The sequence below is a fragment of the Aristolochia californica genome, unplaced genomic scaffold (assembly GCF_029961685.1).
Source record: "Aristolochia californica isolate CCGP_79_NKW_82.1479 unplaced genomic scaffold, dmAriCali1.0.hap1 SCAF_165, whole genome shotgun sequence".
Taxonomy (NCBI): Eukaryota; Viridiplantae; Streptophyta; class Magnoliopsida; order Piperales; family Aristolochiaceae; genus Aristolochia; species Aristolochia californica.
In genome coordinates, this window is record NW_027181843.1 from 7,491 (window position 1) to 20,000 (window position 12,510).

The 12,510-nt window shown below is 38.0% G+C and overlaps 3 non-coding genes across 3 annotated transcripts; 1 reads left to right on the forward strand and 2 right to left on the reverse strand.

Annotated features, from left to right (window-relative positions):
* Positions 1 to 343: 343 nt before the first annotated feature.
* TRNAF-GAA (transfer RNA phenylalanine (anticodon GAA)) lies at positions 344 to 416 on the reverse strand. The gene has a single exon. It is a non-coding gene; the product is annotated as a tRNA-Phe (tRNA).
* Positions 417 to 2,401: 1,985 nt separating this feature from the next.
* TRNAT-UGU (transfer RNA threonine (anticodon UGU)) lies at positions 2,402 to 2,474 on the forward strand. Its single transcript has one exon. It is a non-coding gene; the product is annotated as a tRNA-Thr (tRNA).
* A 1,287-nt stretch (positions 2,475 to 3,761) lies between these two features.
* TRNAS-GGA (transfer RNA serine (anticodon GGA)) lies at positions 3,762 to 3,848 on the reverse strand. The gene has a single exon. It is a non-coding gene; the product is annotated as a tRNA-Ser (tRNA).
* Between the last annotated feature and the right edge of the window lie 8,662 nt (positions 3,849 to 12,510).

Sequence of the window (12,510 nt, forward strand, 5' to 3'; positions counted from 1 at the left end):
CCAGACTAGTCTTTTAGGGTTTTCGACCAACTAACTTCGACTTCGGATATGTATGAAGTATTAACATTCTTTTTGTGCGGGAAGAGATACAGTATGAACAAACAAACAAAAAAGAGGAGGGAACGGAATCCAATTATTTTCTTTACTCATATCTTTACCCATCTACTCGTTTTTTACCCATCTACAAGACGGAGGCGTCTATCTATACATCTAGATGTAGATGGATAAATATGTATTATGCTCTGGACTATTAACGCATATAATATTAAATAATATTAATATGGGTTCTGACTCTATTGATTTATTTGTATGAGTATCTTATCTATTCGATACATTAACCACGTGCCAGGAACCAGATTTGAACTGGTGACACGAGGATTTTCAGTCCTCTGCTCTACCAGCTGAGCTATCCCGACCATTCTCGATGCATGATCCTACTAAAAGAAAAAGAAAGCTTGGGCCTATGTCAATGAAAGGGACTCAAAAAGCATTAACTTACCTAAATAAAGTCGGTAATTTGTTGGATCTTCAAAAAGGAGACTTTGTAAATGTAAGTGTAAGAGTAATGATATGAACTGTGAAAGGTTCCGTAATGGAGATTCTTTGCCCATCCATATATGGATGGGCATTTGTACGTATATCATATCTATCACAGTGAGAAGAGAGAAAGATTTCTGGCCGGATCCATTTGTGAAAGAGTAGAGTAAGTGAAAAACATATCTAATTTTGAACCACTGATAAAAAAAAAAGAGGATAAATGCTTAGGGAGTCAAATAGGCCTTTTATTGGGGATAGAGGGACTTGAACCCTCACGATTTCTAAAGTCGACGGATTTTCCTCTTACTATAAATTTCATTGTTGTCAGTATTGACATGTAGAATGGGACTCTATCTTTATTCTCGTCTCACTCGATTAATCAATCCTTAAAAAGATCTATCAGACATCCTTAAAAAGATCTATCAGACTCTGGTGTGATAGTCGATTTGATCACTGACTATTCGATTCTTCCTTCTGCTTCTGAAATTATTATTCTGAAATTTTTAGAAAAAAAAAATATGGATTCGGGTCGTGATTAATCTTTGATATTTCAGTACGTATACGTACATATCTAGGGTCATCCCACTCTGGAGTTTCGATAGAAGGATTCTTCTACCAATGTAGTAAAGTCAACCCCATTCGTTAGAACAGCTTCCGTTGAGTCTCTGCACCTATCCTTTTTTTTTTCTGAAAACAGGATTTGGCTCAGGATTGCCCATTTTTAATTCCAGGGTTTCTCTGAATTTGGAAGTTACCACTTAGTAGGTTTCCATACCAAGGCTCAATCCAATCAAGTCCGTAGCGTCTACCAATTTCGCCATATCCCCCTCCCTCTTCCTTATGAGAAAGAAATCACATTGTGACCCCCCCTTCTTTTCTTTCATTTATCTTGGAGCCGTTGAATTCATTAGATACAGGCCCTTATTCCTATATCAAAGAGGTGTGTCCCTATTATATTTCTTGACCAGCTTCTTTCATCCCTATCGGAGTGGCGGGCCCATATTTGATATGATCCAATCAGAAATGATTCTATCATTGATGTATCCGCAATTCAATATGGATGGATATATCCCACGTCACATATATATATATGTCTTTACACCCCTTATTTTTTTAGCGCTATTTGGAATACTGGAACGGTCGATATTCATTCTTTTTTTATCGTCTTATCCCCTCCCTTTCCGAATGAAACCAGAGGAATGTCTCATTATGCTCTGGACTGCAGCCTTATCTTTATCTTATCCTTTCCTTTATCTTATCCTTTCCTTAGGAAGGATCTCCTATACTATAGGAATTCCTATAGTGTAAATAAATAGAATTTCTAAATTTCTATAACTATATATAGAATATATAACTAAGCTAATTTTTATTTTTTAGTTTATTTTATTAAGATTAAGTAATTAATATTACTAATATTACATAATCATAATATAATCTAATTAATATTAATAATATAATATATTAATATTATATTATTATTTATTATTACATAACAACATTAATATTAATAATTACATTATTAATATTAATGTTGTCATAATTAATATTATATTCTATTTAATATTAATATTGTATTATTAATATAATATTGATATTGTATTTATATAATTGTATTTGTATTTATATAATTGTATTTATATATATATATATTATATATAATAATAATAATTAATAATAATTATAATAATAATAAAAACAAACTACTCTTTATTTATTTATTATAATTATATTAATTATTAATAATAGATATTAATAATAGATAAATAAATAGATAAATAAAATAAAAAAATAAATAAATAGCTAATTACTAATAGCTAAGTCCCAGTAGTTTCCCGAAATCCTATGCACTATTTCTGTTATGTGAGCCCGCTTAGCTCAGGGGTTAGAGCATCGCATTTGTAATGCGATGGTCATCGGTTCGATTCCGATAGCCGGCTTTTCCATTTATTCGATTTTTTCCATGATTGATATTGATATTGATAATGTCTCCTTGAGATCAAGAGAAATTGAAAAGACTTTTCAATTTTCTCCAAATGTCGGGTCAACATAGTATGTTACGGGAACTCCCAACTATGAATAAAAAAGAATAAAAAATGGATTGAAGCTGTTAGATCTCTACAGAACAAGAAAGGGATACTTAACTTCCTATATATAACTATATAAAATAATCTGGTTATTGAGACAATTCATCTCATTCTTCTTTATAGTATTTCAGCGAGTTTAGCTTCGTTTATCGTTTAGTTCAGTCTTAATTTTTTTATTCTGTGAAATCCAATTTCAATAAAATAAGGAGTCTTTATGTCTCGTTACCGAGGGCCTCGTTTCAAAAAAATACGCCGTCTGGGGGCTTTACCGGGACTCACTAGTAAAAGACCTAGATCCGGAAGTGATCTTAGAAACCAACCGCGTTCCGGGAAAAGATCTCAATATCGTATTCGTCTAGAAGAAAAACAAAAATTGCGTTTTCATTATGGTCTGACAGAGCGGCAATTGCTTAGATATGTTCGTATCGCTGGGAAAGCCAAAGGGTCAACAGGTCAAGTTTTACTACAACTACTTGAAATGCGTTTGGATAACATCCTTTTTCGATTGGGTATGGCTTCGACCATTCCTGGAGCTAGACAACTAGTTAACCATAGACATATTTTAGTTAATGGTCGTATAGTAGATATCCCAAGTTATCGGTGTAAACCCCGAGATATTATTACTACGAGAGATGAACAAAGATCCAGAGCTCTGATTCAAAATTATGTGGATTCATCTCCCCGCGAGGAATTGCCAAAACATTTGACTCTTGACTCATTCCAATATAAAGGAATAGTAAATCAAATAATAGATAGTAAATGGATCGGCTTAAAAATCAATGAATTACTAGTCGTGGAATATTATTCCCGTCAGACTTAAACTTAATTAAAATAAAATAATTAAGCTTTGGACAATACAATTTTGTCTACCCTGTTTCACCAAACAAAGTAAATAGAACTAAGTTAAGGGATTTAATCCGGATTTTCCCCCATTTTCGTATCCTTTTCGTATCCCAAGTGGATCCGCGGTCAGATTCTCATTCCTTGTCCACCCTTTCCGATCCGATATTTTATCTACCACAGTAATTGGCAATAGAGAATCACTAGAAAGCAAAGGCCCTACTCTTGGAATAATGGTATCCATTGTTATTTGATACATTGTGGTTGGTAACGTTGGTAAATTAGGTGTAGGTCAAGGTACGGAAAGAGAGGGATTCGAACCCTCGGTAAGCAAAAGCCTACATAGCAGTTCCAGTGCTACGCCTTGAACCACTCGGCCACCTTTCCCACAGAATCTTAGGATTATTGCCCGGAAACCCGGTGAATAGCGAGTCATTCATATTATTTTATTGAATTTTTTATTGCAATACAATAAAGGTACGACCGATCTATTATAAATCGAAAACTTTTCGTCAAACAAAGATCTTCCTTCGAGGCTCGAGGGATAAAAACACATTTTTTTTTATTTAATATTAACTTAATATTAAAAAAACTATCTATTCATCTTTGTCAAGACGACGACCCTCTCCATCTTATTCGGATATTTATACCGTATACCGGATTAAACAACCAATGAATTGGGACGAATCCACAAACTCTATACTATACTATAGTATTTTATACTATGGTTATATTTAGAGGTCCATAGGAATTAAAAAATTCCTTTCTAGTTTCAGATTTATCAACAACAACTCTTCTCATGAGCTATCCCATGGATCTATTATTCCCATGGATCTATTATAAATAAATTCATGGGTCGCCCTATGATTTTAATATTTCCATTGTATTGTTTTGTTTGTGGATACGCGCTATTCGCCCAAAATGGATGGGTTGGTTATTCTATTTTCATCATGGAATGCTTATTTGATTCTTTTGACTCTTTGGGTAATAATAAAAAAAAAAAAAACTCCTCGAGTTAGATCAGAATTTGTAGGAAAATTTCTTGGATTCCTTAACTTCGATAAAATAAAGAGTAAGAGTTCTGTTCATTGGTATACCACATTGGACTGAAATCCAATCTGATTCCAATATTTCCTATCTATCCCTGTCTTAAAAGGGGCAATTTTGAGGGTCTTTTTTTTTTTACAATTACTCTGTTTTTATGTGATTTCGTACTGTACAATTCCTTTGTTTATGGGAGCATTTTCCCTCGAGGGAGAGGATAATGAGAAGAATTATGGAATGGGTTGTAAACTATGCCTAGATCTCGGATAAGTGGAAATTTTCTTGATAAGACCTCCTCAATTGTAGCCAATATCTTATTACGAATAATTCCGATAACTTCAGGAGAAAAAGAGGCATTTACCTATTACAGAGATGGTGTGATTTGATTCGTTTTTTTTTTATTTATTTATTAATATTAAAATTTATATATATTCTAATTATATAATATAATTCTATTTATTTATATTTACTTATTATATTATATTATTATATATTGGATTTGACCTCTTTCAGTCTTATGAGAAGGGGACATGGTTCAGGACACAAAAAAAAAATTCTTTAAATAAACTTCCGCTTGGTGAAGGTGAAGTTTGGGGTAGTAGAGATCGAACAATTCCTTCTGTCGTGTATCCCCGATTGATGCAACCTCAGATGCTTCAATTATCGATTTTAGCATTGAGCGAAAGGTTACACCTATAGGTTCTGTATTGCAGGTTAATCCTACTCCACCAGTACCAATAGGCGGCGCATAGGGGAAGAAGCACTACACCTAGGAATCAACAACACGAAAACTTTGTTATATATTATACCCCTTTTCCTTATTGGGATCGGGACTAACAAGAATGGTTGGGACAACAAACATCCATCTCGTTTGTGCTTTGGATACCCGTATAACCATCGAAGATCGTTGAAGTGACTAATTCCTGCAAATCAAATAGAGGGCGTTGAGGACAAAGAAATTGTTGGAGTGAGCATTTCTATCTAGCATCAACACGTTTGGTGTTAAGAAAAAGACCTCCTACAGGAAGGCTGGCTAGAGATTTCTTGTAAAAACACTAGCCCCCATCAGTTCATAATGAAAATATTTCAATCTTTTTTGATTCCGATTCCATGGGTTATTCCCTTTATTACTATGCACAGAAGAGAAGGGAGGAGCCGTATGAGATGAAAGTCTCACGTACGGTTCTGAAACGGAGATTCTTTGAATAGAATGAACGACCGTAACGGATGTCAGCTCAATCCGAAGGAAATTATGCGGAAGCTTTACAAAATTATTATGAAGCTACGCGACTAGAAATTGATCCCTACGATCGAAGTTATATACTCTATAACATAGGCCTTATCCACACAAGCAACGGGGAACATACGAAGGCTTTGGAATATTATTTCCGGGCGCTAGAGCGAAACCCATTCTTACCACAAGCTTTTAATAATATGGCCGTGATCTGTCATTACGTGCGACTATCTCCACTATAGAAAGAAGGAAAGAAAGATCAAATACGCTAGTCAATACTAGAAAAAAAAAATAGGCTTTCTACATATGCATCGTCCAAAGCAACGATTTTTATCAGCTGTAGCAAAGAAAGACTTCATAGAGGCCAAAATATGAAGAAATAGGTATGGCCTATATACTAGATTCCATGGATAAAGGATCTAATTTAATTGATAGGGTAAGCGCCGTAAAGATCAATTAGAGAGGTTTTGGGGCCGATACAATAAGAACTGCTTACAGAACATATCATATCTTATGATATGAGATAAAAGTGAGGAATCAACTTATGTAATAGAGTCGATCTACTAAGGTATTGAGCAGCGGTGTAGCATCAGATCCCAAAGATAGTAAGTCCTTTCTTTCTTATGGAGGAAAGTCTTTTTCAAAGATTCTATATCAATATCAATTCCTATATGAAACCGAGATAGTTACCTTTCAGAAGATTCTAATGATAGAGGGGGTACGGTACCTATGCTTTATTTTTCTGAAGGTGGGAGAAAAGATAAAACGCATTTTTGATCAAAAAAAGAGTTTGAAACTCATGTAATTAACCTCTTCTGGTTAACCCGGGATAGATTTACGAGAAATCTCATTCAATTATAGATATGGTAGATTAAGATGGGACACCAAAAGACTTGACGGCGGAGCCGTATGAGGTAGGAAACTCTCAAGTACGGTTCTAAGGGAAGGAAATGACCCACCTATTCCGACCGGGGAGAACAGGCCATTCGACAGGGGGATTCTGAAATTGCGGAGGCTTGGTCTGATCAAGCTGCTGAATATTGGAAACAAGCAATATCGCTTACTCCAGGTAATTATATTGAAGCCCATAATTGGTTGAAGATCACAGGGCGGTTCGAATAAGAACACTCTTTTTTTTTTTAATTCAATTATCATGTTATGTTGGATCCATTAATCAAATAAAATGGATCGTTCCTCTGGGAAGAGCCAATCAAGGAATTTCATTATATCCCTTCTAAGATCGTTCTATTTCGTCTGGTACTTCCGAAGTATAAACCATATAGATACTGTACAGAATACATTCCATTCCTTTTTTCTATGCTAATAAAGCTATATCCTCGACTGACTAAATAGGGATATCGGGATGTCTCTTTTTTCTTTTTAATGACTAATGAATGATTCTTTGATTTGTAATAGAGTAATAAATACGTTCCATGTGAGATATATGTAAGATCTAAACTGAAGTGGATTCATCTAGGCATTTATACATTGAAATATGAATACATTGGATTGCACCAAAAATGGTTTTTGCGCCATGCCATGTGAGGAAGGGGCTTTATTATTAGATAAAGGTCCGTTGGGCGCCCCCCAGATATGTCATAATAGATCCGAACACTTGCCCCGGATTGACTTCCATATCATAATTGCTCTAGTAAATAACTAAAGAAAATAAATAGATGGGAGATAGGAAAGAAAGGAACTAATCACTAATCATAAATACCCATCTCTCAGAGGTTCACTAATTACTGACAGTTGGCGGGTCTCTTTGTATGTGTTGTCCGGAAAGAGGAGGACTCAATGATTATTCGTTCGCCGGAACCAGAAGTGAAGATTATGGTAGACAGGGATCCCGTAAAAACTTCTTTCGAGGAATGGGCCAAACCCGGTCATTTCTCAAGAACAATAGCTAAGGGCCCTGATACTACCACTTGGATCTGGAATCTACATGCTGATGCTCACGATTTCGATAGCCATACGAGTGATTTGGAGGAGATCTCTCGAAAAGTCTTTAGTGCTCATTTCGGTCAACTCTCCATCATCTTTCTTTGGCTGAGTGGCATGTATTTCCACGGTGCTCGTTTTTCCAATTATGAAGCATGGCTAAGCGATCCTACTCACATTGGACCCAGCGCCCAGGTGGTTTGGCCAATAGTGGGTCAAGAAATATTGAATGGTGATGTGGGCGGGGGTTTCCGAGGAATACAAATAACCTCTGGATTTTTTCAGATTTGGAGAGCGTCTGGAATAACTAGCGAATTACAACTCTATTGTACCGCAATTGGTGCATTGGTATTTGCAGCGTTAATGCTTTTTGCCGGTTGGTTCCATTATCACAAAGCTGCTCCTAAATTGGCTTGGTTCCAAGATGTAGAATCCATGTTAAATCACCACTTAGCGGGGTTACTAGGACTGGGGTCTCTTTCTTGGGCGGGACACCAAGTACATGTATCTTTGCCGATTAACCAATTTCTAGATGCCGGGGTAGATCCTAAGGAGATACCGCTTCCTCATGAATTTATCTTGAATCGGGATCTTTTGGCTCAACTTTATCCAAGTTTTGCTGAGGGAGCAACCCCATTTTTCACCTTGAATTGGTCAAAATACGCGGAATTTCTTACTTTTCGGGGAGGATTAGACCCAGTAACAGGGGGTCTATGGCTGACCGATATTGCACACCATCATTTAGCTATTGCAATTCTTTTCCTGATAGCTGGTCACATGTATAGGACTAACTGGGGCATTGGTCACGGTCTGAAAGATATTTTAGAGGCTCATAAAGGTCCATTTACAGGTCAGGGTCATAAAGGTCTCTATGAGATCCTAACAACGTCATGGCATGCTCAATTATCTCTTAACTTAGCTATGTTAGGCTCTTCAACCATTGTTGTAGCTCACCATATGTATTCCATGCCCCCCTATCCATACTTAGCTACTGACTATGGTACACAACTTTCGTTGTTCACACATCACATGTGGATTGGTGGGTTTCTCATAGTTGGTGCTGCTGCACACGCAGCCATTTTTATGGTAAGAGACTATGATCCAACTACTCGATACAACGATCTATTAGATCGTGTACTTAGGCACCGCGCCGCAATCATATCACATCTCAACTGGGCATGTATATTTCTAGGCTTTCACAGTTTTGGTTTGTATATTCATAATGATACCATGAGTGCTTTAGGGCGTCCCCAAGATATGTTTTCAGATACCGCTATACAATTACAACCCATCTTTGCTCAATGGGTACAAAACACCCATGCTTTAGCACCTAGTGCAACAGCTCCTGGTGCAACAACAAGCACCAGCTTGACTTGGGGGGGTAGTGATTTAGTGGCTGTAGGGGGCAAAGTCGCTTTGTTACCTATTCCATTAGGAACCGCAGATTTTTTGGTACATCACATTCATGCATTTACGATCCATGTGACTGTATTGATATTACTGAAAGGTGTTCTATTTGCTCGTAGCTCACGATTGATACCTGATAAAGCAAATCTTGGGTTTCGTTTCCCTTGTGACGGCCCCGGAAGAGGGGGAACATGCCAAGTATCCGCCTGGGATCATGTCTTCTTAGGCCTATTCTGGATGTACAATTCCATTTCGGTAGTGATATTCCACTTCAGTTGGAAAATGCAGTCAGATGTTTGGGGCAGTATAAGTGATCAAGGGGTGGTAACTCATATCACGGGGGGGAACTTTGCGCAAAGTTCCACTACTATTAATGGGTGGCTCCGGGATTTCTTATGGGCACAAGCATCTCAGGTAATTCAGTCTTATGGTTCCTCATTATCCGCATACGGCCTTTTTTTCCTAGGCGCTCATTTTGTCTGGGCGTTTAGTTTAATGTTTCTATTCAGCGGCCGTGGTTATTGGCAAGAACTCATTGAATCCATCGTTTGGGCTCATAACAAATTAAAAGTTGCTCCTGCTATTCAGCCTAGAGCCTTGAGCATTGTACAAGGACGCGCTGTAGGAGTAACCCATTACCTTCTGGGCGGAATTGCCACAACATGGGCATTCTTCTTAGCAAGAATTATTGCACTAGGATAATGGCTAGGAGGATTTGAAAGGCATTATGGCATTAAGATTTCCAAGGTTTAGCCAAGGCTTAGCTCAGGACCCCACTACTCGTCGTATTTGGTTTGGTATTGCTACCGCACATGATTTCGAGAGTCATGATGATATTACTGAGGGACGTCTTTATCAGAACATTTTTGCTTCTCACTTCGGGCAGTTAGCAATAATCTTTCTGTGGACTTCCGGAAATCTGTTTCATGTAGCTTGGCAAGGAAATTTTGAGTCATGGGTACAGGACCCTTTACATGTAAGACCAATTGCTCATGCAATTTGGGATCCTCATTTTGGTCAACCGGCGGTAGAAGCTTTTACTCGAGGGGGTGCTCTCGGCCCAGTGAATATCGCTTATTCCGGTGTTTATCAGTGGTGGTATACAATCGGCTTACGTACCAATGAGGATCTTTATACTGGAGCTCTTTTTCTATTATTTCTTTCTGCCATATCCTTAATAGCGGGTTGGTTACATCTACAGCCCAAGTGGAAACCAAGCGTTTCGTGGTTTAAAAATGCCGAATCTCGTCTCAATCATCATTTGTCAGGACTATTCGGAGTAAGTTCCTTGGCTTGGACAGGGCATTTAGTTCATGTCGCTATTCCCGGATCAAGGGGGCAGTACGTCAGATGGAATAATTTCTTAGATGTATTACCGTATCCCCAGGGGTTGGGCCCCCTTTTTACAGGTCAGTGGAATCTTTATGCCCAGAACCCCGATTCCAGTAGTCATTTATTCGGCACCTACGAAGGGGCGGGAACTGCCATTCTAACCCTTCTCGGGGGATTCCATCCACAAACACAAAGTTTATGGCTGACCGACATTGCCCATCATCATTTAGCTATTGCATTTATTTTTCTCGTTGCTGGCCATATGTATAGAACTAACTTCGGTATTGGGCATAGTATGAAAGATCTTTTAGAAGCACATATTCCTCCGGGAGGTCGATTGGGGCGTGGACATAAGGGTCTTTATGACACAATCAATAATTCGCTTCATTTTCAATTGGGTCTTGCCCTAGCCTCTTTAGGGGTTATTACCTCCTTGGTAGCTCAACACATGTACTCTTTACCCGCTTACGCATTTATAGCACAAGACTTTACTACTCAAGCTGCGTTATATACTCATCACCAATACATCGCAGGGTTCATCATGACAGGAGCCTTTGCTCATGGAGCTATATTCTTCATTCGAGATTACAATCCAGAACAGAATGAGGATAATGTATTGGCAAGAATGTTAGACCATAAAGAAGCTATCATATCTCATTTAAGTTGGGCCAGCCTGTTTCTGGGGTTTCATACTTTAGGACTCTATGTTCATAACGACGTCATGCTCGCTTTTGGTACTCCGGAGAAACAAATCTTGATTGAGCCTATATTTGCCCAATGGATACAATCTGCTCACGGTAAGACTTCATATGGGTTCGACGTACTCTTATCTTCAACGAATGGCCCAGCATTTAATGCTGGTCGAAGCATATGGTTACCTGGCTGGTTGAATGCCGTTAATGAGAATAGTAATTCACTATTCTTAACAATAGGTCCTGGAGACTTCTTGGTTCATCATGCGATTGCTCTAGGTTTGCATACAACTACATTGATTTTAGTAAAAGGTGCTTTAGACGCGCGCGGTTCCAAGTTAATGCCAGATAAAAAGGATTTCGGTTATAGTTTTCCTTGCGACGGCCCGGGACGAGGTGGTACTTGTGATATTTCGGCTTGGGACGCATTTTATTTGGCAGTTTTCTGGATGTTAAATACCATAGGATGGGTTACTTTTTATTGGCATTGGAAGCACATCACATTATGGCAAGGTAACGTTTCCCAATTTAACGAATCCTCCACTTATTTGATGGGATGGTTAAGAGATTATCTATGGTTAAACTCTTCACAACTTATCAATGGATATAACCCTTTTGGTACGAATAGTTTATCGGTCTGGGCATGGATGTTCCTATTTGGACATCTTGTTTGGGCGACTGGATTTATGTTCTTAATTTCCTGGCGTGGATATTGGCAGGAATTGATTGAAACTTTAGCATGGGCTCATGAACGCACACCTTTGGCTAATTTGATTCGATGGAGGGATAAACCAGTGGCTCTTTCCATTGTGCAAGCAAGATTGGTTGGATTAGCCCACTTTTCTGTAGGTTATATATTCACTTACGCAGCCTTCTTGATTGCCTCTACATCAGGCAAATTTGGTTAATTCATTTTTCTTGTAATGTGCTCCATCGGGAACAATCTCATTTGATTCGGTGGAGAAGGGGGACTACCACTACCCTCTTATATTTCTACATCTAGGATCCGACCCGTATCATTGATAATAAAATAGGAACTGAACAATTATGGCAAGGAAAAGTTTGATTCAAAGGGAGAATAAAAGGCGGAAATTAAAAGAGAAATATCATTTGATTCGCCGATCCCTAAAAAAAGAAATAAGCAAAGTTTCGTCGTTGAGTGACAAATGGCAAATTCATGGAAAATTGCAATCCCCGCCACGTAATAGTGCACCTATACGTCTTCATCGACGTTGCTTTTCGACCGGAAGGCCCAGAGGTAACTATCGGGACTTTGGGCTATCCGGGCACATACTTCGCGAAAGGGTTCATGCATGTTTGTTGCCGGGGGCAACGAGATCAAGTTGGTAAGGGTAAAAATACCCCTTCTTCATATTTCTATGGGTCTCTATGATCTATG